Below are 26,905 nucleotides of genomic sequence, written 5' to 3'. Positions count from 1 at the left end.
GTTCAAAAAAGGTTATTTAAGCAATGTATGCAGGTACAAACTATTTAACAAATATGCTGCCAATTCTACCACTGAGAATTTCCCACTAGTTTTTGCCAGGTTTCCGGCATAAAGTGTAACATTCATATTTGATTTTAAACTTTCATTTAACTTCAGTAAACATTGCTGTGCTTGCAGAAGTGTGGCATGGATGTTCACCATTAATGGGATGCCAGTCCATCACAGGGTCACATTCAAACACACGTTCACACACTTATTTTCACCTATGGACAACTTCATTCATTCATTCATCTTCTACCGCTTATCCGAACTACCTCGGGTCACGGGGAGCCTGTGCCTATCTCAGGCGTCATCGGGCATCAAGGCAGGATACACCCTGGACGGAGTGCCAACCCATCGCAGGGCACACACACACACTCTCATTCCTATGGACAACTTATCTTATCCAATCCATCTTGCATGTTCCCCCAGCAAAAAAGATGGAGTGAAATCTGGAGGGATCGGTAAGACAGTAACCCAGGCTGGATTGAACCAGGAGTGCTGGAGCTGTGAGGCTGCAACATTACCGCTCCACCAAGACACATTCAGTTTGTATTGACTTAAAGAAGGTAGTGCTGGGATTTAATTCCCGGTCTTCCGATCAGTAGCCTTTAACCACTGGGCCACCACTCTCTATATATCTCCATGGGAACAAGCCTTGCTAATTGTGCATACAGGACTATCAGCATGCTATCAGTAATATTGTCCAGAGTGAAGAGAGGATGGTGAAAAGGAAAATGAGAGAGAGAGAGAGAGAGAGAGAGAGAGAGAGAGAGAGAGAGAGAGAGAGAGAGACATAGATACTAGCTCAATAGAGTATGGGCTCTTTTGAATTACAATTAAAATGTGACCCTCAAGAGTTAGCATACCGATTCATACTTCCATCACTCAGCTCTAGTATGATAAATGACTTGGCTCACAAACCCGCCTGTCAAACAAGTATCAAAAAGCCAGGAATTAAACAGAAATGTACGTTAAACCAAACATTACAGGCATTTTCTTAGGTACAGCAATTTCACCAAAGCAAGGAATGTTCCATTGTAAATAATTCTTCCTGTTTGTGAGATGAGAGGACTGTGCAAATACTGTCCTCACCCACCTCTCTCACCCCTGAGGCCTGAGGAGAAAGTGTTAATGAGAACACCTGGCCAAAATGCTCAGAGCAAGACATGTTCCCGAGACCATCCATTACAGCCCCGTTCGCTTATGGAGATCAAACAGATCTGTTCCAGTTCCATCCATAACATTTAACAAGAGAGGCAGCCAACTGCTATATTTCTTTTTTTTTTTTTTTTTTGAGACAGCAATGTTCATCATCTCAGTAAAATTGAACGCACTACCATGGCAAACATTAGTCATGCTCTAAATTGTCTCTGCTCATGTTGTTTAACACCTGAGGCAGAATGTAAAAAGCACCAAAAGCAGTGAAACTGCCTAGAAGCATCTAGATTCACTCAAATTGTTTCCTTTTCAGCCAGCTGCACTGCCAGATATCAACAAAAATGACATTTAAGAAAAGCACTGCCAAATAAAAAGCAAGCATGTGTTAGAATAAATGTTGCAATCTCCAGATATCTGGTGCAAACCACATCTTACAGTAAATTCTCTTATAATAAACAGCTCCACATTATAACTGATGGACAGTTCTTTCCACTTTTTAGTCAAAGAAAGGTCAGAATTTAAAATATCTGGTTCTACATGCAACCTTTAATATATATTTTTCACTTGAGTTAATTATGTAGGTTGAAACTTGGATCATCAGTGAAGCGAATGATTTTTTTTTTTAATGAAATATGAGGTTACTGAAATAAGACTCATCATGATGACTGCAGAAAACCATAGCAGCAGGCCCACAGCAATCCTCTTGCTATTCCAGTCACTTACCAAAGTAGAGATGGGATGCCCTTTAGTATTTTCTGAAGCCTGCACTCAGATTTTGAGCCCAGGCAGATCCGGACAAAGCCTCTGTAGATTAATACTGATGGGTAAGGATAGCCGTCCAGCTCCTTTATGTGTATTCACTCTTGTTGACCTGCCACATCTTCAGCCTCCTATCCAAATCCACTAGGCTCTGATTAGATGTTTAATTAGGTCATCCATGCCTCCAATCTCAGTCCTGACATGATGACCAGCAGATGCTGCCCCTGGAAGCCACGTGAGCCTGTAACATTCAGATTTAAACAGCAGGTTACTCTCCGTTTTTGCAGCTCAGTTCAGATCTCACAGCAGAAAATTCTAATGAAATATCTGACAAGGGTTTAAAAACATAACAGTCAGGTACAGTGAAAGGTCTAATGAATGATGGGGTGGCATGGATGTAGAACAACTAATAAGTTGACTTATTTCAAATAAGTCAAAAAAGTTTTATTTTTTTTGTCACGTCATATAAACGGTGGTGTGATGCAGCACATCCAGTTAACTGAATAATTAATTTATAATTTATTCCTCTTTTTCCACAACAATCTGTTTTTTATTTACTAGACAACTGCATGTCACATTTTTTTATCCTTTATGTCCTCTGAGTTCCACATATGTTATCACTTTTGTTATAGTTGGTTACTTCTCCAGGTTCTGATTTTAATGTCTATTTTATTTGCAGGATATCCTGTTAGCTTCCATCCTGCGGAATTTACGGAATGTCAGAAAACATAAAGATATAGCTTTAGCTATGATCTTTTACAAAGTGGACTCGTTATTGCATCATAAACCTCAACAGTCTATCATGTTACAGGCACATGCAGAAAAGTTAGGTAACGGATGAGGTAAAAAAAAGTGACCAGAGGATTGAGGGTATTTTCTTTAATCTTTGAGTCTGATTACTCTGAAGCTTTCTTCCAATTCTAGTCTCAGGGAGCTTTTCCTTGCCACTGTTGCCTCTGACTTGATCATTAGGGATAAAATGAAAATGTATAGTTTATATACTAAACTTAAAACTACTTTTTGATAATGTACATTATTTAAAGCACTATAGAAATACAATTGAATCGAATTTTCAGTTTATTGGGACTTAAGTTGGATGCTCATGATATGTTGACAAAGGACACAATAATGAAAACATAATAAAATAACATTCAGGTTAATTCACAATACAAATCCCAAAGACACTAAACGATGCATGAACTGTCGGCTTGTCTGGACTATAACATACTGATTTCCCCAGATCAGTGTAAAACATATAACGATAAAAGTGTAAAGTTTGGACATTACTATTAGATACACGGTGTTACTCCAGTTCGTATACAATATCCACCAGTGTATTGACATTGTACATTTAATAAGGGATAAAGGAGATTAACACAGGCTATAACCAGTGCTAATGAGCAATAAAACTCTGGTTTTCTTTGCAGTTTATGTGTTTGTCAATGGTGTTCATTTTCCACACACCCTCAGGACATCGTTACTTCAAATCAGCCCCTAATAACATAGCTGGGGTCTTAGTGTGATACTAATCCAGAACAGGAAGACATACCACAGGACACACAGCAAGAGCAAGAGCCTATAACATGTATCTCAGTCAATGGATCTGAACATGCCTTCAGAAAGACAGTGAGTCATAGCAATGAGATGCAATCGTAGAAAATCCCTTTAAACTTCATTGTAGGGATAAAGAAGGTTATGTGAATGATGCTAGAGACACCCTGCCTTAGAGATGTAGCTATTTGTAGATATGTCCTGAAAAACCCAAATCCAAGGCCTAAAGCACATGCTATTTTTGTTCCATCAATTCAGAGGTTTCAATGCCTTACAAAGTAATAACATTCAACTGCTGTAAAATCATAACTTCAAGGGATCCAAGCACTATGTGTTGTACTGAATCTATGTGAAGGTTAATAATTAGTGATGATGAGGATGATGCTGCTGATAATGATGATGATGATGATGATGATGATGACGATGATGATGATGAAGATGATGATAATTCAGATAGTGTTATTTTTAATTCAATTTCTTAGCCAAAGGACATCTGAATTTCCAACATATTGCTTCAACAGCTGTTGCAAATAAAAATAAAGGTCCTGTAGCAATATATACCAAATTTAGTATGGGTATGCAGGACTGATTTCCGGTTTCAAAACCAAGCAATGCAAATTATTTAAAAGTATTCTGGTATAATCAAGTAGTACCTCAATGGTTAACCAGAAGGCTGTGAGTTCAATCCTACCATTGCCCATCTGCTACTCATGGGACCTTGAACAAGGCCTTGGGACCTGCAATTGTTCAATTGTATGAAAATAAGTTCCACTGGATGAGGGTGTCTGCCAAATGCCATACAATGTAAACATATGTTTTGGTGCCCAAGATGCACAAAATTTTATGTCAGTGCAAAAATTATTGCCAAGATATGTACTCCTAACTTGTAATGCCCCAGTGAACAAAAAAAAAATCCATTATAACTGTAAAGGCAGGGAAACAAAAATACAATTTATTTTTTGTATTTATATCATGCATCACTTTATGTTGACAGTAAGGAAAGACATTAGTTTCATGTCTTTATATTTAACAGTCTCCTTGAAATGTTTCAGTGAAAGTGCTAATACAGTTTTTAGGATGGCCTCCAAATGCCAGTTGGTTTTCCATACCTGAGGCTCTGACTGCATTTTAAAGATTCCCAAGTCACAATGGGCGTTCTAATAAAAAAAATGAAGACGAAGAAAAAAAAACACCTAACTTTTAGACAGGCAGAGAGATTAAGATTGGTGAAATCGCAGCTTCTGCAGAGGAAAAAAAACATAGATGGAAATCAGAGCCAGTACTCTCAAAGCTACCCTTCAGTCTTGTCTCAAAATTAGAGACTCCTTCATAATGAGAGATGGAAAAGAGAATGAATCCAATTTACATTTAGGCTACTGTATGTTTGTAATATACAAAATATTTGCATATCAGATTCAAACATCAGTGCTGTCTTTTAACAATTTGTCAGAGAGGCAACAATGAAACACAAGCTGTGTGGGCAAATTCTAATGAATTCATAACTGATATATGGCTATAAAAACAATACAGACATCTGTTATTTCCAATAAACCATTCGTGAAAATGGAATTCAGCTACAAAGGTACAATTCGGTCCAAAACGGCACAAATAAAAGAGAAATAATTTAATAAAGGCTGCAGAGGGAAAAAATGGAGCAACTGTCCCCCTGGTTCTGCATTTCTGGGACGTATCATCAACATGGCTTCTATTGAAGTACTGCAAACACTGAGACACATTCATATGTTTATAGCGGACACTAAGTCTCATCTGGTAATGATGGCCTGGGGCGAGCAATGAGGATAACCAAGGTTGCCACATGAACAGGGTACATAACACAAGTGTACCTTCAGGCACCAAATAAAGCCCATATGGCCTCTCACAAAGTAGATTTCTTTCATGCCCCTGCCTGAAGTGACTCTGTTTTTGAAAAAAGGGATATGGTGTGCCTTTTGTCATCTAAAAATGACTATGCTGTGTGTTTCAGACAGGACCGAGCTTTTTGTGTCTGCACATGACGGCATCTCTTTAAAAAATGTTCTTACTGAATTTGGCCTGTGCTGTGTATACTCATATAGTAAGAGCTCTGGATGAGATGAGTCCAACTGCAAGAAAGATTAAATATGACAATCTAAATTTCATGTGAATACATCATTGCATGCAGTCACCAAGGCAACTGAAGGCACTTGCATGACAAGTGTTATGAATGTTATATTATGAATAGCCCTCAGACATGAGATGAGGGTATGTAATATTACATAGAAGACTGTGGATAAAACAAAGAAGCTAAAATCCAGCCAATTCAGACCACTGGCCTATTTTGATTTTTGGGTGCCCTGCATTTTCTAAGCGTAATGTTTCTACAGAAACGGTACACTCAACAAATGTGACCTAAAAAGAAACCCTCATTTCTCTTCAGCAACAGGGTCAGGGATACTGCCTGTATAGAGTATTGTATTTTTTACTTTCATGTCCATTTGGATTTTATCTAAATCTGGGAGTAAGGTGGGAATATACCTTGGAAATGCCTCAGAACCTCCAAGTTCCTTCCACTTTCAAAAAATATGCCGGTTGGTTGCCTGACTTAAAATGTACCCTACTGTACAGTATATGTGAAGGAGTGTGTGAATGTGCCTGGTGCTTTATTATGAACTGGCATCCCATTCAGGGATTATTCCCAGCTCACATCCAGTGATCCTGACATGAATTCACTGTAATAAATATCAACAATTATCCAATTAAATATGACTTTAAGCTAAACAAAAGACCTAAACATCTTTTTTGCACAAACGAGAATTTGATGGGCATCCACTGCAGTACAGTAATAACTAAAACTTATACTTTGGCTACATTTTTGTAACTATGGGATGTGGTAGCTTAGTGGTTATGGTGTTGGACTACCGATTAAAAGGTTGTGAGATGGAATCCCAGGTCCACCAAGTAGCCACTGCTGGGCCCCTGAGCAAGGCCCTTATTGCTCAGTTGCATAAAATGTAAGTAGCTTGAGATGAAGGCATTTGCCAAATGCCAAATTTAAATCACCATAAAGGTTTTATTTTTGAATAAACATTAAGTACTAAGCCAAATCAAATATTGGGGACATAAATTCCAGTGAAAAATAAATAGTAAGCCTAATATGGATGCCAGAAAATGTTTTTAAGTGCAAAGTCAGAGTAGAAAAGTTTTGATTTCATAAAGAACATTTTATAGTCCTCTAATAAACCTGCTGGTTCAGGTTTTTGATTTGACCTCAAATCCTTTCACATAATGCATACAGTGATAATAAGAAAGTTTTTGTAAACAACATTTTGTTTAGTAATTTAATTTTTTTAATCCATCAATGAAACTGTTCTTGTAGAAACCAGATAATGATTATTCTATGAATTTTGTCTAAAGAACAGTTTCTGGCACATTTACAAGACTGTACATCAGTCTTAATAACTCTTATAGCATGTTCTATGCTCTGGGTGATTAGTGTTGTGGCTTCTGAACAAAAATCCTATTTAGCCTGAAATGGAAGCTGATATATTTTGCCATTACTGAAGCTATTCATCTTGGTCTGAAAAGCAAGAATGACTTTCTAATGGCAAAATAATGTGCTGTGCCTCCATTTTCTTCTGAGCTGGAGCGGAAACTGACAAGAATCATCATCTTGCCATTGCAACCGACCACGTGCTTCTTTCACTTGTAAGGAGCACATGTCATGGACTTAATCAATCAGAATCAAAACAGCTCAGAATCATGGCCTACAGACTAAACAATGGCAAAGGCACACAAAGAACGATGCTCCATCCATGCTATAGCCAATGTCTAGTGTGTGCAGCGTCTTGTGGGAATTTGGCTGCTTAAAGTTCTCCTCCAAGTATGTTGAAGTATGTTTTTGAGTTTTTAATAATTGTCAAAAGTGACATTAAATAAGGGATTCACCAGAAATATCGTGCTGGGTAATTGTAGTTTAATTGTGTGTTTCAAGAACACACTGATATAAGCTAAATGATACCAAAACTTCACTATTTTCATTCATGTTTTCACTTTGTTCATACATGTTCTGGGCCTTAGACTTTAGACCTTAGTGCATTTGGTTGACTGTTGTATAACTGAGCCACCTTCCATTAACTGCAATTGTCGTGACAGCTGTCTTCATGTCTGACATCACATGCTATTTTCTCTTGTGCTTTGGCAATTGTATACTACAGGACAGATGATGGTATGCACTTATACTTTCAAAACACTACATTTTCTGTGAGCATGGAACAAACTCAGGTACAGTGGTCATAAAATACGGTACATAACATCAGGGATGGTTAGTATGAATGTGCTAGCAGGTATAAGCCCTTTCTGTCTGTCAGTGATAAAAAGACTTCAAAAAGTATTTGTCATCAGAAAAATACACAGAGTGGTATGAACAAGTGATGCTGTACTTTTCAAAACAAACAGAAAAACGAACACTTTATTAAATGTGTTCTGATGTAACCTATGACATGTAACGATGGTTTATCATAATGGGAAGCTTAATCCAGCACTAGAACTAGCATGTAGAATATAACAGAAACACTTTCAGTCAGTTTAGTTAGTCTTAAAACTAACCCATCAGATTTAAGCTTAATTAAAACCTGACATGTTTACGGTTTTTATTAGGGAAATTTTTATTTTTAATGTAAAAGTAGATATCTACAAATAATAGTTGAATTATATGAATATTTATGTAAGAAAATTAATTAAACCTTAATACAATGATCTGGATTTCTAATGTATTTATTTTCAGTTATACTTAGCACAGAAGACTGAATAAAGCATTGCAATATTATTATTATTATTATTATTATTATTATTATTATTATTATTATTATTATTATTATTATTATTATATTAAAAGCTATGGAAATAATTCTAGAATGATTTTTTATATAAGTCCCTAGGTACATATAATCAAGGCGTCCCAAGCACCACATTTCAATGATATTTATGTCAGGTACAGTAATTACACAGAGTGAAACAACCGCTAGATTTGTGACTGTCACTGACACATCTGTAACACGTCATCAGCAGTGATTGAGAAAGCACATGTGAAAGACAGTCATGGGTTTAATAAACAGGTGACGTATATTAAGTCTATCATACTAAGCCTCTACCATTGTAAGTAGAAGCTCAAGTGGTTAAGGTTCGGGATCATTAATCAAAAGGTCAGCACTGCCAAGCTGCCACTGTTGGGCCCTTGATCAAGGCCCTTAATCCTCTCTGCTCCATTAGCGCTGTATCATGCCAGGCCATGGTACAACCTCCAAAGCTGGGATATGCACAGAAAAGACTTTCATTGTGCTATAGTGTATATATGGCAAAAAGGATTTTTCTTATTTTCATCTAGTGGGAAAAAAAAAACAGGGGCAAACTAAGCACACATTGTGTAAACCAATGACAAAATGCACAAAAGAACAGATGACAGAACTGTATATTAGTATTTTTTGGTTTGAACAAAAAGGTTACAACGTCTCTGTTTAACATGTTTGGTATAATGAGGAAACACTGCATGAAGCCACAAATCACAGTGAAATAATGAACGCAGCTGCCTATCTCCTAGTGTGTGTGAGTGTGTGTGTGTGTGTGTGTGTGTAATAGTTTGCCCTACATTATTATTATTTCATCAGTGAGATCTTGTGATATACTGCATTGCTCAACTCCAATAGTTTCATTGTCAAGCTATTGATAGATAGATAGAGATTAGCCCTCCCATTTAATATCACCACCAGCTGTCACCGCATAGAGAAATAGATGTCGTAAGAAATGCTAAATAGATACTTTACGTTATTCATCTTTCTAAGAAGCTACCATGCCAGAAATATTAAGAAAGCTATCACAACATATCTGCATTATCACTGGACATGCCAACAAATGGCAGCAAATGCCACAGGGTAGTGTTAATGTAAGCTACATTATTATAATTTGGAGTTATTATAAGCAGTGAGCCAAATTATAGCCCCAAGACTTCAAGCGAAGTCAGATAAAAATTACAAGCCCCCCAGTCACTTTATCTGACACCAACGTCGTCTGCGCCCTTTCGTGGTGACCCTGAAAAAAGATGACATATCACTTCATGTACACTTTTTCCTTTTTCACTGCTTCCCCAGACACGAAAAAGAAGAAGACAGAGGGGGAGAGACAAATGTCTGGAAGAGCTGATTAAGTGCATGGGGTCAGGCGGAAATGCCCGAGCGTGTGCTGCAGTGCTCACGATGAGGTGCACAGAGACTACGTTTTATTCGTGACTTCCACAGAGAGAGATGCTGCCTGAGTGGGCCGAATTGCGGCCATGCTGCACTGAGTTGCCATGGAAACTGCAGGGAACGGGGGAGAAAGTGCAAGACAGCGGATGTGCATTAAGTTCTGTCATTGTACCACCTACTGTAGAACGCCAAGAGCATGCAAATTATGACGAGGCACACAAAAGCACTCACTTTTAAATGTAAAAGAACCACTTTACAGGATACTACAATATGAGGAATCATTTTTACTTACTGAATGAATTTTATCTCTGAAGTGCCGAGGTTCTGACTTTTCATTTTCTCTATTTAGAGGCGATAAGATGCTGAAGGAGGCCAGAGCTGATATGTCACACACAATCTCCAAAGCAGCAAATAAGCAAGTGCATCACCATGGCTGAGATTTTTATACAGACAACATAATGCAGATAACGTCTAGTAAAATAGCCAAAAAAGACTTGACAGTAATTTCAAAATGCTGCCATGGCACCATCTACTGAGCAGATATGAACAGAGATGGACAATATACTGCTGATTCTCCAGCACTGCAGATCTCCATCACTTTTATGCCCATCTTATCATCATATAAATTTTTACATTCATGCTACTGTCGCAGGCATGTTTCAGTGGTTACTGACTAAAATTATAGTTAACAATTCAATTCTATAAATAACCTTTATTCTGGAAAAGGTACCAGTATTTCTTATTTGTTGTAAAAAATAAACTATCTGAATATCTACTTTACACACTAATAGCTTAGTTTTTTGTATTTTATTTTTATTTAATCTTTTCATAATTATTAATAATGATTTAATACTTAAAACTTGCCTGCCTTTTTTGTGTAACTGTCTCCATATTCTTCTCGGTACTGTCTAGTATTTGTGGCCCACAATACTAAAGTATTACTGCATATTCTATGTTCGACATACCTACGTTTGTTCCTCAAAGCTTGTTGGTGAACTCCAGACTGAATATGCAGGAAGGAAATCCATACATCACATTAAAACCATCAGTCTCATTAATTAGACTCTATACCCAAATATTTATTATTAAAATTAGTTTTCAGGTTTGTTTTATTTCAGGCTACTTATACTGGTAAAAAGTAATAGTTTTAAGAAAAAAATAATAATAAAAGAAAGAAAAAGTAGATAGCCATTTGAGGGCGTAATATTGCCAATGGATCAGTCCAAACTGAACAGAGATTCATCACTGAAACAGATGTAATGGTTGATGTGGGAGCTTTGACGCAATCATAATTTTAACCCTTTACACACCCTAGATATGTTGTGGGTTCAGGTTACATTAAACACATCTGTATCTACATAGCTTTTCTATTAGTTTCAATGTATTGAGAGAATATTTTTGCTTTAAAGCAAATGACTAAAAATACTGTCAGAATTTTATGGGCTAGAAAGTATAAGAGGAAATGGTTAATTGTTTAGTCAGAAGAAAAGGAAGGTAAATAATATTTGAACAATCTTTTCATGACTTTAAGTCATAGTATCATATCCAAGCTCAGGTATTACTTTGTGAAATTAAATATTTCTCCTCTCCAGAGTGTCTTTAGAGGTTCTGTGTAGGTCCTTTAAGAAAATGGTCTGTACAGAATTTCTTCATTAACCACAAAAGATCTCCTGAGATACCCTTAATTCTAAGATTGTATGAACAATTCTACAACAGACAAGGTTCCATATAGAACTTATTTTATAACTTTTATATCTAGCGTTTCTAGGAATACATGTTCAGAAACAGGCACCGTTATAGAAAAAGAGTCCTAAATATTACCTTAAAAGGCTGTTCAGTAGGGTTTTCTTTAAAAAAAATGCTCCATGTAGAACCTACCCAAAAAACTGTAGCACTAAACACTCCAAGAACCACTGGCATACAATTAATCCTAAGAATGAATTACAACTAGCACTCTAAAGGGATCTTGAATCTAAGAACCTGGTGAATGAAAAAGATTTTATGATGAATCCTATAACCAGGGTTCTAAGTAGAATACCTTTCAAAATTTAGAAACACTGAACATCTAGGAATGCAGCTCCAGACATTTAAGGAAAAAAAGCACCCTCAAATGCACCCGAGAGATTTCTTCCATTTTTGTCTCCCTGTGGAAGCATCAAATGTTCTATGTTTAACCCAATCACAAGAGGTTGCCCATTTAAAAAAAGGTCCATGTTGAACCTCTTTATAAAGCTAAACCATTAACCACCTAAAGAAACCCTGATATGTGTAGTTTAATTATTAGAAAAAATTCAACCAGCACTCCAGAGGCTTTTCAGTTTGTCTCATTGGGGACCCCATAAAGGTTTTATATGGAACCCTTCAACAGAGGGCTGGACCAGATAAGGTCTAGAAAGCAAGAACCTTTAACAATCCAGGGTTGTACAGTTCAGGTACCGTTTCAGAAAAGAAATCCAAATACTGTAGTACCCAAAATGTGTTATTCTATCTATCCCCGAGGGAAAGACATAACTTTCAAAGAAAGGCTTTCCCTTTAAAAAAAATCCACATTACCACTTTATAAAGCTAAACAAGAGACTCTGGGCCCCTGGGCTCTGCCTTGTTCTACAAATATATAAGAAACAAGACTCCAACTAGCAGCCTAATGGGTTCTTTGGTTTTTCTGGTTCCCATTGTGAAACCCTTGAAGGCTATATGTAAAATGTTCAAAGATTTGCCCTTTCACAAAAGAGTCCAAACAAAGGAGGGGTACAAAGGAATACTGGGTCATTGTAGAAATACCTGATTAAACAGTAATATTAACCTGACCAGGCCACAATTTCCACTCTTCTATAAACAAATCAACAGCTTTGATCATTTCGGTGGCCTCATTATCATCGATAAAACAACACACATTAAGCAGTGCCAAAATTCATTCACAGATGGTATTTGCTGGTCAAATATTACTCGTTAGGGAAGAACTTAATGAGAGCTAAAATCAGCATCAAATTTCTTTCGCACAGATCACAGGGATGACAACAAAGTTACCGGTAGTTAAGCAGAGCTACTGCATGCTGCTTATGGCAGCATATCTGCTGGTTAGCAGAGAGATACTTAGATACAGATTATAAGTGCTTTTGATTAGTAACAGGGACTGATCCAATGAGCTGAATGGTGTTTTCCATTTTCTAAGACTAGACTAGACACCTATTAGATCATTAGAAGTCTGATACTGTATGTCTGACAAGTCTGAGATCACTTTCAAGAGAGTCACCCAGAAGAGACAACAACTTTTCTTACTAAAGAAAACAATAATTTACTACATACACCACTGTGGAATTAAATACAAAGCGGTTTCATTGTAAATGACTGTGATCCATGTCTGATGGCTGACGCAGTCTCAGCTGGGATTGTTGATAATGCGTTTGTTCCAAAACATATGTAATGCTTATCATAAACACAATTAAAAAGAAATTTAGTCTATAGAAACGTACTAGCAAAAAAAAAAGTCTAATTTTTTAAGTAGAAGAAAGTTTGTTCGTAAGAATTTCATGCCTCTGCACTTATTTTACCCATAATAACCTACACATGAAAGAGCAAAGAAATAAAACATGAGCCATGCTGTTATCAAAAAATAATCAACAATGGTGTGGTGTGACAGAAAGCTGATTATTTTCTATTCAAACAAAAATCTGCCAATGATTACACTTTCGTATGAATTAAAAGAATGAGACTTCGTATATTTTATTTGTTTATAGTTACATTCAACATTGTGGAATGTCCGTGAAACATCTCACTTTCTGTTATCACTGTTTTAAATAATAATCCCTGCACAAGTTCTTCTTTTTTGTGTCTCTTGTTGAGTTAATAAGTTAATTAAGGTGACATAAAAAACCCACAGCTTGTCAAGTTACAGAGCAACTGCAAAGACTTGCACAAAGCAAAAAATTACAGCTTTATCTCTGAATATCGCAAAGTGCTGACACTTCCCAAAACACTAAATTAACTAAATAATCACTTCAAAAAACTTCACCGTATCTAACACTATTTGAAAATGTGTTTGTGAATTTGACATACAAGTCTATGTATAGAGCACATTTCTATAAACCATACATCCGTAAATACTGTCACAGCTACTGTTACAGAAATCCAGACCTTCTGACCAATCGGAATCAAGCATTTCACAGCGCTGTGGTAGAAAGCATAAAATTTCATGCATAGAGAGATTTCCATGCCACGTACCGTACAGCTGCTATTTAATAAAACAGCTATGAATATTCATACCATCTATGAATAGATGAATACCAGGTCAATTGTGCAAGATCTGTTTCTGCCAAATTGTTGAGTGAATATGGAATAGGTAATCATGAGTCGTTTTGCACATCCTGTTGCTTCAGAAAAGTGTGAAGAATTTTTAGTTTAAATGCCACAACAGAGAAGGGCAATAGAAGGAGAGATGTGAGGGGATTCACTATGCATTCCAGTCACATTACTCTTCTCTTTCGCCTCTCATTTACTTGCCTCTCCTCCCACGACCAGGCTGGCTCCAGAGTGTTTTAATAAAGAGCCATGAATTGAAAGCTGGTGGGTTGCTTTCCCACTGTGGTCCGCTCAAGTTTGATGCAAAACCACAGCAGTCTGGGAAAATTGGCACATCACAGGCACTTAGTGCTAAAACCAATATGGGGAACAATTAACACCTCAGCCCAAAGAAATGACATCTGAAATAGGATATATATCATATGAGATAGTGTGTATAAAATGTGGTGTATTATATAGCATTATACCACAGTGCTGATGAATCCACTCATAGGTCAGAAGGCACAATGAGGTGATAACTATTTTTCCCCCAAACAACATGACTTGGACTGTATTTATGGCTGTAACATTTTTTAAGTCTGACACAGACCCAAAGTCCTCAGCATTACATGATGGAGGGCTTTGTGCTTTCTCTCTAACGTGAAAAGCTGCTTCAATTCAAGAGAGAAAAAAGGAAGAGGCTAGTGAAGGAACGATGGTTTATAGATATTGATAAATTCATATGGTATAAGAGGAACAAAACACTTTTTATGTCCTACTTAGCCAACTCCATCTAATGGCATCAACTGAAACTAAGTATAAGTAAAACACAGTTCACGATTTTTACTTAGCTATGAACAGCCATGTGTCTGTGAGTGAGTGAACGAGGAGATAAGCATGCTAAAGAACTTGAACACTGCAGTTCAGGTCTAATACTAAAACTCTTGGTATACTGCATCCCTGCAGCAGAGCATAACCATAAGCCCTTACTCTCCCTCCGCAGAGAACGCACTCCCGCTTCAGACGCCTACTCACTGCTTCAATGAAAGCTCATCTGTAGGCTGAAAAGCCAAAATGTTGCAAAGAGAGAAAGAGAGCAACAAAACGAGAGAGAGAGAGAGAGAGAGAGAGAGATAGAGAGAGAGAGAATGCAAAAGAAGGTTATGTTGCATATTCATAGCCAAAAACAGCAAACAGCAGTGCTGAGAGAAACACTGGGTCCTTCCTGACCCGATCCAACAGAGCAAATGACCAGACAGAGGCAAAAAGAATAAAAGAAAAAGAAATAAAAGAAAAATAAAATGCAGTACATGCTCATGTTCATCATCTCAAACCTGACAAATCACAAGGTGAAATGTGTTCTTGAGGTGGCTTTCAACACTGTGGTATGTTTAAAGGCCTTGTGTCTGTACAGCTGATGGAAAATAGACTGTCCTACATAAGGAGCAGAAATTGTTTGAAGAACCCAAATTCGGCTCTGCGCAGCTCACCTGTTAGAAAGAGACATGCAGCAGTTTTCCCTACCACTGAGTCTCAGGGCCAAATTTCTCAGTCTCTTTGGCCGCCACACATTGTGTTAGGACACGCCAAACCCACAGTAGTAGGTGATAATCATAATAACGTGCTAAAGCTTCAGCTCTGTACTGTGTGTGTGTGTGTGTGTGTGTGTGTGTGTGTGTGTGTGTGTGTGTGTGTGTGAGTATGTGTGTGTGAGTATGTGTGTGTGAGTATGTGTGTGTGTGGGTTGGCCTCTTTGCAAAGAGAGGATGCTGCACCATGGAAACCTGTGCAGATATTCACAGCTAATTATGCAGCGACCCGCTGACAGATATGAGTGCGAAGATGCACCATGGAATTAAACTGCCAGCTCCAGTTGCCATGTTCAACTGCAATGAAAAAAGGGTGAGATAAAGAGAGCTGAGATTTACACAGAGAGAGTTAATACCTCAAATTAAAAATGTCTCAATTTTAATGTCTTGAACTAGAAGAAAACAAAAACAAATCAATCGTAAGAATGAAAACTTTTTGCCCTTTTACAACTGAGGTAATGTTGAACAGAAACAGACTTGTGACGTAATTTTTTTTTTTTTACATTGTTATATTTTCACCCAAAAAGTTAAGCAACACTATAAAAGAATCAAATATAAAGTGGGTTTGAGGTAACATCGGTTTTCTAATGAAGCAGTCACATATGTGAACATAACTATCAGGTATTTTAGTATTCTGTATGCAATGGAGGAAATATATCTAAAAATTGCCAAGCCATTAAAATGTGAGTATTTGTACCCGAACTTTCTGTGATAGTCTGAGGTTTATTTTCTAAAAGAACTACTTAAATAGTTGATTAATGCTCTATAATAGCATATCTGGGTAATATCAATTGTCCAGTATTAAGAATTGTTTTATTTACTAGAGAACATATCATATATCTCATTAATTTACAGTTACATTTAATATTGTGGATCATCCACAAAAAAAAAACAAAAAAACAAAGACCTCCCTCCTGAAGACTCTCCCATGGGGGAAAACCTAAAGTTACAGCTTTACCAATGATGGTTTCAAAGTGCTGACACTGGAGACTCCTTGCATAAATGTTAACTAAACATCTCTTCACAGAAGACTTCACTAGATCAACATTTTTTAAAATCTGTTGAATTTCTGATATCCAAGTCCCCTGTAATTTAGCTGTTATTACAAAAATTATAACATCTTCAAACAAGCACGATAATATAAACCTGTGATTTTCCTTGCAGCCAGAATTATGTTGGTTATAGAAAACAAATCAGCATCTTCTGACCAATCAGAAGTGCTACTGGCTAAGTGATTTGGAATTGCTTGGTGGTTTTGGTTATTAGAAGCTGGTAGTCATGTTGTGGAATAAAACCAAAAAAGGTTTGTTTAAAAAAATGCCAATGAGCAAAAATTCATTTAATTCACTAATATGAAAATTTACATTTGACACTACATTAAGCTCAAAGGTTGCTTGAGCTCAAAAGTAGTGAGGTCTTTCAAAAATGATGTAAACACCTCCTCTGCACCCCCTCCCAAAAAATGAGTCAGTGAACTGGGCATAAACCACGAATATACAGTAGACCAACATGAAAATCTGACAGTACTCTGCCATACAAAGTTTAGACATACATATGATAACTACATCCTACTTATCCTGGCATTTTACACGACGTCAGGATAATTATGAAATCAGTAAACAGCTCTTCCTGATCTTTCCTGCTGAGGATTTTCCAAGGGACGAGTGTATATAGGACAGGGTGACCTAGTTGACAGAAGACCTACTTTAATTTGATTGGCTTTGTTAAGGCAATCCACTCCCCTGCTCAGTAGCTCAATTCAAACCAGGTCTGTTTGGGTTTTATTAACCCTGTGCTCGTATCACCATACACGCTGGGGCATTCAGATTAATCACAGCTGTCAATACGATTGACAGACAACAGCTAATACCAAATAGAGAAACTATAATAAATCAATTATATATAATCAATTATAATGTCCATCATGTGGTTTTCTCGACTTGCAGGAACTATAGGAGTCCTGATAATGTGGACATTTCCTCCTGACCAGAAAGCTTAGCTTATTTGTTTAACTTATACACATACACCTATTTACAAAAAAGTAGGAATAAAAAGTAGGAATAAAAAGAAGGAATAATAAAATAAATGCGAGAAAATACAAATAATGCAACACATTAACTAAAAACAAAAATTAAATGAAAGCCTTTCATTCAATGACAAATTTGTCAAGCATGACATTAAAGCATTGATTCATAAACAGCTCATGTGTTATAGACCACAAAACTGAGCTTTACAGAAAACCTAAAAGCTGCATATAAATCATATACATGTTATTACAATGTCTAACAAGCTTTTATATGCTCAAAAATAAACTTACCTAAAAATACCCAAAAATAAAATATACCTCTTTCTTTTCAAGACTTTTCTGATTCACAGTACATGACTTACATTTTTTCAGGACCATCGGCTTAATTTCAGGGCATGTTTTATGTTTTTAATTTATGTTTTAAATGGGGCCACATAGGTTAGCTCAGGGTTCTCCAGGTTTCTTCCATATCCCAAATGTAGGTGGATTCACTATTATGAACTGACTTTAGATGTGAATGTATCTACATGATGTCCTGCAATGCACTGGTGTCCCATTCGAGGTATAATCCCATCCTATACCCAGTGCTCTTTGTATAGGTTTCATATCTATCATAACCCTATATTTTTATTTTTCCAGATATACTGAGGCCTTATTCCTATATTTACACTAAACTATTTTGCTAAATAGTCTCAAAGATCCTTTGAGATAATGTCCATTGTTAAAAACATTATACGAATAAATTTTAATTGAATTAAATTGAATTGAATTAAATCACTGAAAAAAGAAGTTTTGTGTTTATCTAGGGATGAATAAATCACCCATTTATAAATAATTGAAAAAAATTCCATCATGTGAATTTCCAAAATGGTGGCGTTCCCTGTTCTCAAAATCTAAATGTGAAAAGTTACATCTCTATTTCATCCAGGTCTTATTTCTCTAGCTCTGTTGCAAAAAATTATAGGGAATATCCTAGTTATCTGCTCGATAATTTCTATTTCAGATTTCTGTTTTTCACCAAAGATGATCACCGAAGTCAGTTTACTCCCTGCTATGTATTAGTCTTCTTAAAAAATAAATATCCACAAGGAGAAAAGTTCTCCGTAGCATCAGTATTTCTTTTTAAACCTTTCTTGGCACGAGTGCTCTGACCTGGCAGCAACAGTTAGACAGTAAGAGGAAAGTTGTTGTCTCTGTAGTAACTCACGGGCTTGGATGTTGCTTTAGTACTTTGGTTGTATGTATATTATACATTAATTTACCCGTTTAAAGATTTTAATTTTATTTCATGAGCTACAACAGCTGTTCATAATAAATTTCCCTTTGTTTATTCAGATTATGGATTGGACTGCAAACAAAATTAAAAAAACAATGAAAAGTAAAATCAATATTCTATTCATACTGGATATGTAATTCTCTGTTTTATTTTGGGACCTTAACAAGCTTTAAGCCTAAACACTGGACTTTATAACAAGCGCACACACTCCTAACAGCATGCAGAAGTGTGGCTAACAAATAAGCTTTCGAATATTTCTCCACCAAACTACAGTTACCCCATGCTACCGTAAATTGTATACACCGGTTCTCTTTAATTAACTTACTGGCAATGGATCTACTGAATGCAGCAAACTGAGACTGAAACAAGCCAAGATATTTCAGCGGCTGCACCAAGACATGGTACTGACTGCACTGAAATATAATACAGAATAATTCAATAGAACCTGAAACACATCAGTCATAACAAATGTAAAATCCACTTAGTTTTAATGCAACTGCAAGGACCGAATTACTGAAAGAAAATATATAGATACACAAATAACTACAAATATGTAAACCTTTACTATAGATGTGTTATGCAGTGCCACAACCTGTACCTCTATCTGTTTAGTGAGCCAACTATCTGTTTCTGGATTCGGATTTAAACCTAAAGTGCACGGTTATAAATGATTTTAGAAGACGGAAAATACAACCCATACAAATCATTTACATTTTATATAGGTACAGAGTATTAGTCAGCAAGTGAAATATATCATAATGAGTTCATTTTTTCCCATCCTACTATTTGATAATAAAAAATAACTGCAACATGAATAAATACATTAGATGTAATCTACACAAACTCAGTATATGTTCTTATCTCATTTTTATTGAGTAGATTGTATAGGTCTGATTTTACAGTGTTTGAATAAGTTGTATAAGATAAAGATTGTTCACACGATTGTTTTTTTGTTTATTCCTAACTGTGAAATTTTCTAGCAAATTCTAGCTAATGGATAGCTTAATTTAAATGACCTCAACTTTGACCAGGCAGTTACTAAGGATGAATGAATCTGTGCTGCATGATTATGTTAATGAATACAGTCTTCATTCGTTATGTCATTCGAATGATGCACCTCCTATTTGAATGCATTATATGTTCATTCAGAGTAGTGACATCTCAACATAGGGTTTTGTTTTTCGGTATTCACTTTTCAATCTGAATGAAACTTCTTTCAGTTTGGCTCAGAGTTCTTATGTAAATCTTAATATTGTTCAAAGCTAAACAAAATGAAGACCAAAAAGTACACATAATACATATAATAAGAAATTATTTCAGTATATACTGAAAAGCTCCTCATCATTGTTTCACTCAAAACCTTTATTTCAATCGTAAAACCAGAGACCATAAATTAACAAGAGTCTGCTTTGATTATTTTTGGGAATTGGAGAGTGAATGCCAAAAAATTGTATATATACATACATATATATCAACTATTACCGTCATGAAGTGACTTTGCAAAAAATCTAGTTTTAGATTTAAATTCCTAATGAGCATATTAGAGCAATCTAATTTGTCTAAATTTAACTACTCTTTCAATCAGTTGGTGCCCTTTTTTTCTATAATGTTGTTAAGCAGAGTCCCAGCTGTTTTTCAAGGATGGATAGATACAATTAGCAATTTTCACCATTCTCAAAGAAACAGAATTCCACTTTAAACTCTTTTATATTTTTAAGCATTTGAATATAATAGTCCCTTTTATAGAAATTTAGATGTCCTTGTTCATGATCTGGAAATTACAACCTATCCTCGACTTCTTACAGTTATTCGCCTGTTTTAACGGTTTAATAAAATGGGTTTAATTAAAAAGCTTTAAAAAAAGCAGGAGTTTTCGTGTCATTGATCCTGTCATCCTGTCATTTGAATGTTCAGCAATAGAAAGCTCTATGGCTCTAATAAATAGCTTATAAACACAGTGTGGAAAGATGATACATTGAGCATCACAATACCCATCCCTTTCTGATCCCAAGCGTGGGGATATAGCCTGGGCCCAAAAAGAATGTAAACTTTGGCAGTTTCTACTATCTATCATCCAAAAAAAAATTTGGCTTGAAGGAAATTTGTTGCACTCAGTCAGTACAATAGTGAAATTTTTCAGGAGGATAAGCCAAATTTCAGGGTGACACAGTGGTGCAGCAGGTAGCCTCACATCTCAGTGGACCTCAGTTCAATCCAAAGCATTATCACCCAGGATGAGACATCATGTTATACATGTTCTACCTGAGTCTATGTGGGTTTCTACCAGCTTCTCTGGTTTCCTCCCACATCCCAAACCATGCATGTAGGTGGACTGGCTATTTTAAATTTCCCGTAGGTGCGAATGAATGCAATGAACTGTCGTCCCATTCAGAGTGTATTCTTGCCTCACACCCCAGTGTTCTCGGGATAGGCTCCAGATCTACCGTGACGCTGAGTGTGAACTTAATTTAAGAATATTTAATATAATAAATGTGTTGAGAGATGCCCAGATATTTTTTTTTTTTGAGTTTACAGCTAAAGGGCTGCAAAAGTTTCAGAACCCCTGTTTTGTGACATCCCAATATGATGGTGCATGTGGAAACCAGTGATTTAAAGCACAGGTGGACACACAAAAAAGTGGACAAGGCTTTTCACCTGCAGCATGCACAGTGCTATCCAGGATACTGAACCAGAGCAGGCAGTTTCTCCATAACCAACACGATGCAGATGCACGGAGATACACGGAGATGCTGAGATGATGGGAAATGTTTGGGAGGGGAAAAAAGCGCGGACAACATTAAAACATGACGTATTGTTCTAAATCATAAAAATCATAGATCTACATACCGCATGGAGCTTTGTGCTCATTTTGTAAGCCAAAAACAACAAGGTCACTAAGGCGGAGATTTCGAAGGTGGAATTGGCGGCACCTCGTTGAAAATCCGGCAAGAAAATGCGTTTTCACTGGACCAGATTCTGTCTTTCATGTGTCCTGGTTCTCCGTGATAATGCACAGTGCGTTCAGTGCTTCATCTCCATGGTGCCTGTGCGTGTGTGCGTGTGTGTAGCAGTAGGCTTTAATGGCTGCACTGGCGCGCGACGCGACACGATACGCCGCTCCTCCTCACACTCCCACACCGGCAATCATACAAGTTGGAGGTGACCTTTCTTTAGTTTTAGAAACATATTTCACATCCTTTACAGATGACAGGAAGGAATATCATTTCTTTATCATCTATAGTCTGGGAAAAGCAGGTGAAAAATCTGGTGCAAACGTTTAAAATGTGCAATAAGTGCATTAAAATCAGTAGTGTGCTTTATGCATGCCAGGAAATGCAGTGTGAAAGCATCATGTGCATATTGCACACAACCATCATAAAATGTACACTGTGTGTGCAACATGTCTATGCAGCCTAACACTACCATGGCAACTAAGCTGTCCATTTTATCTAAAACACAACAGTGAAATGATTAAACTCGCTTTAAGGTTTGCGTTGCCTTTCAATCCCATCCCAAATGTATCTACGAGAACAAGAGACAACAAATGCATAATTTTATTTAAATATACTACAGTGGTATGGATTAATGAAGCTTGATAAGAAGGTGTTTATTATTTACAACATGAGTGCCAATATACACATATAATATAGTATTTATGCAGTTATCTAATCAGTCGATCATTACACACATACAGATGAAGAGCTTCTGTTCATATCAAAGAAAAGAATAAAGAAAAAGTGCATGTGTATGTGAAGGTGTACTGTACATATTGTCATTTTGAGTGGCCTGAATATTATGTCTGAACTGTGTGTTTGTGTGTGTGTGTGTGTGTGTGTGGGGGGGGGGGGGGTGTTGCTGGTGCTGGTGTAAGTTTATTACACGTTTATGGAAGGAGACTCCAGTGTCAGCACTTTGACCACGGCAACCTTTGAGAGTTTTTTCTCATTAACATCATAAGAGAGAATAAAGGAATGGCAGTTTATAGAGCAACTGTTTATATAACATAAGTGATAACAGGGAACTTGTCTTGCGGATGTTTCACAATATTTAAATCTAACCAGAATCGAGTGAAGAATTTGGCATTCACAGACACATTAAAAATAGCAAACCACTATGGCAGAAGAGGAATTGAAGATAGGCTATGCTGCATGCAGGAAAACCATCTACTGTATTTTGGTGTGGTTTTACATAACACTTTACTATTTAGATTGTGGCTTTTGTGCAGAGTTTGTTAGCTAAACATTTTCTGTTACTATTTTTCCCCCCAGATTAAACAAAATCATGAGTTACATTACAAAAAAATCTATTTAACATTCATCAGAATGTCCTTAATTAATTTTAGATTATATATGGTTTATCCTTGTGCAGGTTTGCTAAGAAGCCACATCAAACTGAAAAATATAACCAACTCTGACTATATCTGGTGCTTCCTGGAGGAGTCTGGCTTCCTCTTTAAGTCTCGACTCCTCTCAGAGTTTCTCATGTTTTTTTTCAGTCAAAATGAAATACACCAAAAATGAAAATATGCGTTTACCATGCGTACATTTAATCAGCCCAGTCTTTACCGTGGAAAAAAACTGCTTTTCCAAGTCATTGACCTTGTGCCTCAAACTAACTTGAATAGTATTCTAAAAATATATGTATTTAGGTGGTCTCAGTCACTGTGTGACATTCTGTTGTCTATAGAAAGGACATTTTAAAGCTAAAAATAGTCGAAGTGGCTAGATTCACTTTCTTCCTCAGCATGTTGTAGGGTATCACTCTGCACAACCATTAGAATCAGGCAGGAGGCGTGTCATATAGGAGTGATTCAGATGATTATATAGTTCCAGTACAGAGGTGGACACATGATAAGATCATTACATCGCCCACGAGGAGTAATAGTAAATGCTGTCCAGTCTGGAAAAAGACTAGTCTACAACAGTCATATTAAGCTGGTTAATTTCATTAATTAATCAGTCCTGATTTCTCAGTCTAGTATCTTTATTTTCTCTCGATCATTTTTACTGAGAGATGAATGCATTTAGAAAGTGGTATAGATATGATAGATTTGTATTGGAATTTTCACACTGTTTGGTTCAGTGTTTTCACACTGATTGTGATTGACAAAGATTGTCTGTCTTGCATGCAAGCTAATTAATCCACACTACTGAAAATCGTTCTAGATGCCATCACACATGCCCGGGCTACGGATTTTCTCACTCATATAGTGTAAATAGTATAGTTCGTTTATTTCATTTAATGCGAACTGACATTTTATATAGAAACAGTGCTGTTTAGCCAGATGTTGTGTTTTTTATTCGAGTGTGAATGAATTGCTGTTAGAATTATTTGAATGCTAGCCTTACCTTATTTGTTAGGTATCTCTTATCTTATCTCTTAGCTGTGCAAAATTAAAAGTTTTAGACACCCTACTTTACCTCAACTAGTCAACATTTGGGATGAGGGAAATATACAGTCTGTGAGATTATTTTTTATTTGCCCAAGCTCACCTATAGCCAATAATTTTTTGTCTCACAATAATTTTTTGTCTCACGTTGCTTTATCAAAGCATCTGACAAATAAATGCTTGTGAGTACATTAAAGGAGCTTTACAACAATTCTATTGCACTTGATACTGTGAGAAATTCTACTGTGTTTTGAGGTAATAGTGAAAATAAATGAAAATTAGATGAAATAATGAGTAGGACTAAAAAAATGCAATGAAATTCTATATTGTAGGAGAGAACAATTCATTTTCACCTCAGGGTAAGAGGTAGGCATACAGGAAGACTCTGGCACAGAGGCGGTGGAATGAACTTACCCTAGATGTATGAACAGTTCTGTAGAGTCACTCGCTAGCTTCAAGAGATGGGTGAAGACCTAGCTCTTCCTGAAACATTAAATTAGTGCTTATTCTCCTTGTTTGTTTTATGTACTGTATATATATATATATATATATATATATATATATATATATAAAACAGAGTTTTACGTTGATGGTATCCAAAGTCTGTAACGTAGTGAACCAGTATTAACATATTCACGGGTAGAGACTTAAAAGCACTTTTGTATGTCTCTCTGGATAAGGACATCTACCAAATACCATAAATGTTAATGTAAATATCATTTACAACACACTGGAGTGATAAATTCACTAGGATAAGGGGAATGCAACACAAACTCAGATCTGTCTTTAAAACTAAATATTTGCCTGATAGATTTTTCATGATTATTGAAAGCACAAGATTGCTTGTTTGTCCCATATTATCTTATCTATCTCGTGGTGAGAGTATTTTATTTATTGACTGGAAAGCCGTGTTTATACCATGTGTAGTCTCAGTAGCAGCGCATAACTGTTCAGAGGTTATCAGACTTACGAGGTTGCTGCTTTATTTTTACAGTTGCTTAGCAACAGTCAGATTTCTGAAAACTGCTGAAGGGAAGGAATGAATATAAAAAGTCTTAAGAGCTGTTCATACTGTACTTCAGTTTTTTTTTTATAAATCTATGTGACTATAAGAAACTCATTTGTGTTGGATATTTACTATTGTGTCTTTTGAACCATGGTACAATACAAAAGATGAGAGAACTGATTATTTTTATTCATCCAAAAAGTGGAGCCAGCTAAAAATGAACTCATTGAGTGGTTTTAAAATTGATTGTTGATTTCATTTCAGTTTTTGTTGCATAAGTATTCACCCCCTTGAGCTTTTCCAGATAGGATATAATTGGGATTCAGACTTTAACCTGTGTCACATTAAAGTTCGAAGAGGGTGAATATTTCTGCAAGAAATTGTATTTTTCTCTTTTGTAAAATATATTTAAAATAACAAAAAGCATTTAAATACAAATAAGTAGGTCATAAATAAATAAAAATGATAAAATAGAATTATTTTGTCTTTTTCTTTGTTGTGAAGATTGGAGAGTCACTGACCTGCGATACCACAAATTATTCTAAATTTATTTACACTGTTAATGGCCCTTGTTAGTTTATTTCTTGAGATTATTTACTGAGATTGAGATATTTATAGGAAACAAGATGAAATATTATAAAACTGCAATTTTACTATCTATACAATTATGATTACAATCTTTCTACAATATTTCTAAATTTCACAAATCCCTGCTAAATATATATTTACCGCTACATTTTATATTTATATCACATCGTCCTCTGCAAATAACTGTGTGTTTACTTGTTCATGGTTGTATAAACACTACACGGTAGAAAAGACATTATTAAAATTGACATTATTTACTGTCAAGACATTATTTACATTGATATTATTTACACTGACATTATTTACTGTCACATTATCACCCACATTTATCACCCTAATGAGGATGAGGTTCCCTTCTGAGTCTGGTTCATCTCAGTGTTTCTTCCTCATATCATCTCAGGGAGTTTTTTCTTGCCTTTCTTGCATTTCTTCTGTTTCTACACTTATGTAAATCTGCTTTGAGACAACATGAATTGTTAAAAGCACAATACAAATAATTTGAATTGAATTGAATTACATAGTGGGGGCACGGTGGCTTAGTGGTTAGCACGTTTGCCTCACACCTCCAGGGTTGGGGGTTCGATTCCCGCCTCCACCTTGTGTGTGTGGAGTTAGTATGTTCTCCCCGTGCCTCTGGGGTTTCCTCCGGGTACTCCGGTTTCCTCCCCCGGTCCAAAGACATGCATGGTAGGTTGATTGGCATCTCTGGAAAATTGTTTGTAGTGCGTGAGTGAATGAGAGTGTGTGTGTGCCCAGCGATGGGTTGGCACTCCGTCCAGGGTGTATCCTGCCTTGATGCCCGATGACGCCTGAGGCACAGGCTCCCCGTGATCCGAGAATAGTTTGGATAAGCGGTAGAAAATTAATGAATGAATTAACATAAACTTTTAGCTCATAAAATCTCACAACCTCCGCTTCAGTGTTGGTATTCTGTTCTCAGGCTGATCTCACCTAATGTAGGCCAGACAAACTTTTCCTACATGTTTTGCTGAGTATTTTGGCAAACAGCATTGCATATGGTTGAG

The 26,905-nt window shown here is 36.4% G+C and overlaps 2 protein-coding genes across 4 annotated transcripts in view; one reads left to right on the top strand and one right to left on the bottom strand.

Annotated features, from left to right (window-relative positions):
* lrrc7 (leucine rich repeat containing 7) overlaps positions 1–21,912 on the bottom strand; it is a 133,531-nt gene extending 111,619 nt beyond the window's left edge. For 2 of the 3 annotated variants that reach the window (XM_060867650.1, XM_060867652.1), the window contains exons 1-2: positions 21,745–21,912; positions 1,924–2,200 (exon numbers count right to left, since the gene is read on the bottom strand). The gene's annotated coding sequence lies outside the window, so the exon portion shown is untranslated. Of the gene's footprint in view, positions 1–1,923; positions 2,201–21,552; positions 21,648–21,744 lie in introns of all 3 variants that reach the window. The other variant, XM_060867651.1, reaches the window with a different exon arrangement.
* Positions 1–26,905, top strand: part of shroom2a (shroom family member 2a) — a 172,857-nt gene that overhangs the window by 100,393 nt on the left and 45,559 nt on the right. The gene's annotated exons all lie outside the window — the stretch shown is intronic.

Source organism: Tachysurus vachellii, chromosome 4 (genome assembly GCF_030014155.1).
Source record: "Tachysurus vachellii isolate PV-2020 chromosome 4, HZAU_Pvac_v1, whole genome shotgun sequence".
Classification (NCBI taxonomy): Eukaryota; Metazoa; Chordata; class Actinopteri; order Siluriformes; family Bagridae; genus Tachysurus; species Tachysurus vachellii.
Note: the sequence above shows the minus strand (reverse complement) of the source record. Positions and strands in the feature narration are given on the sequence as shown.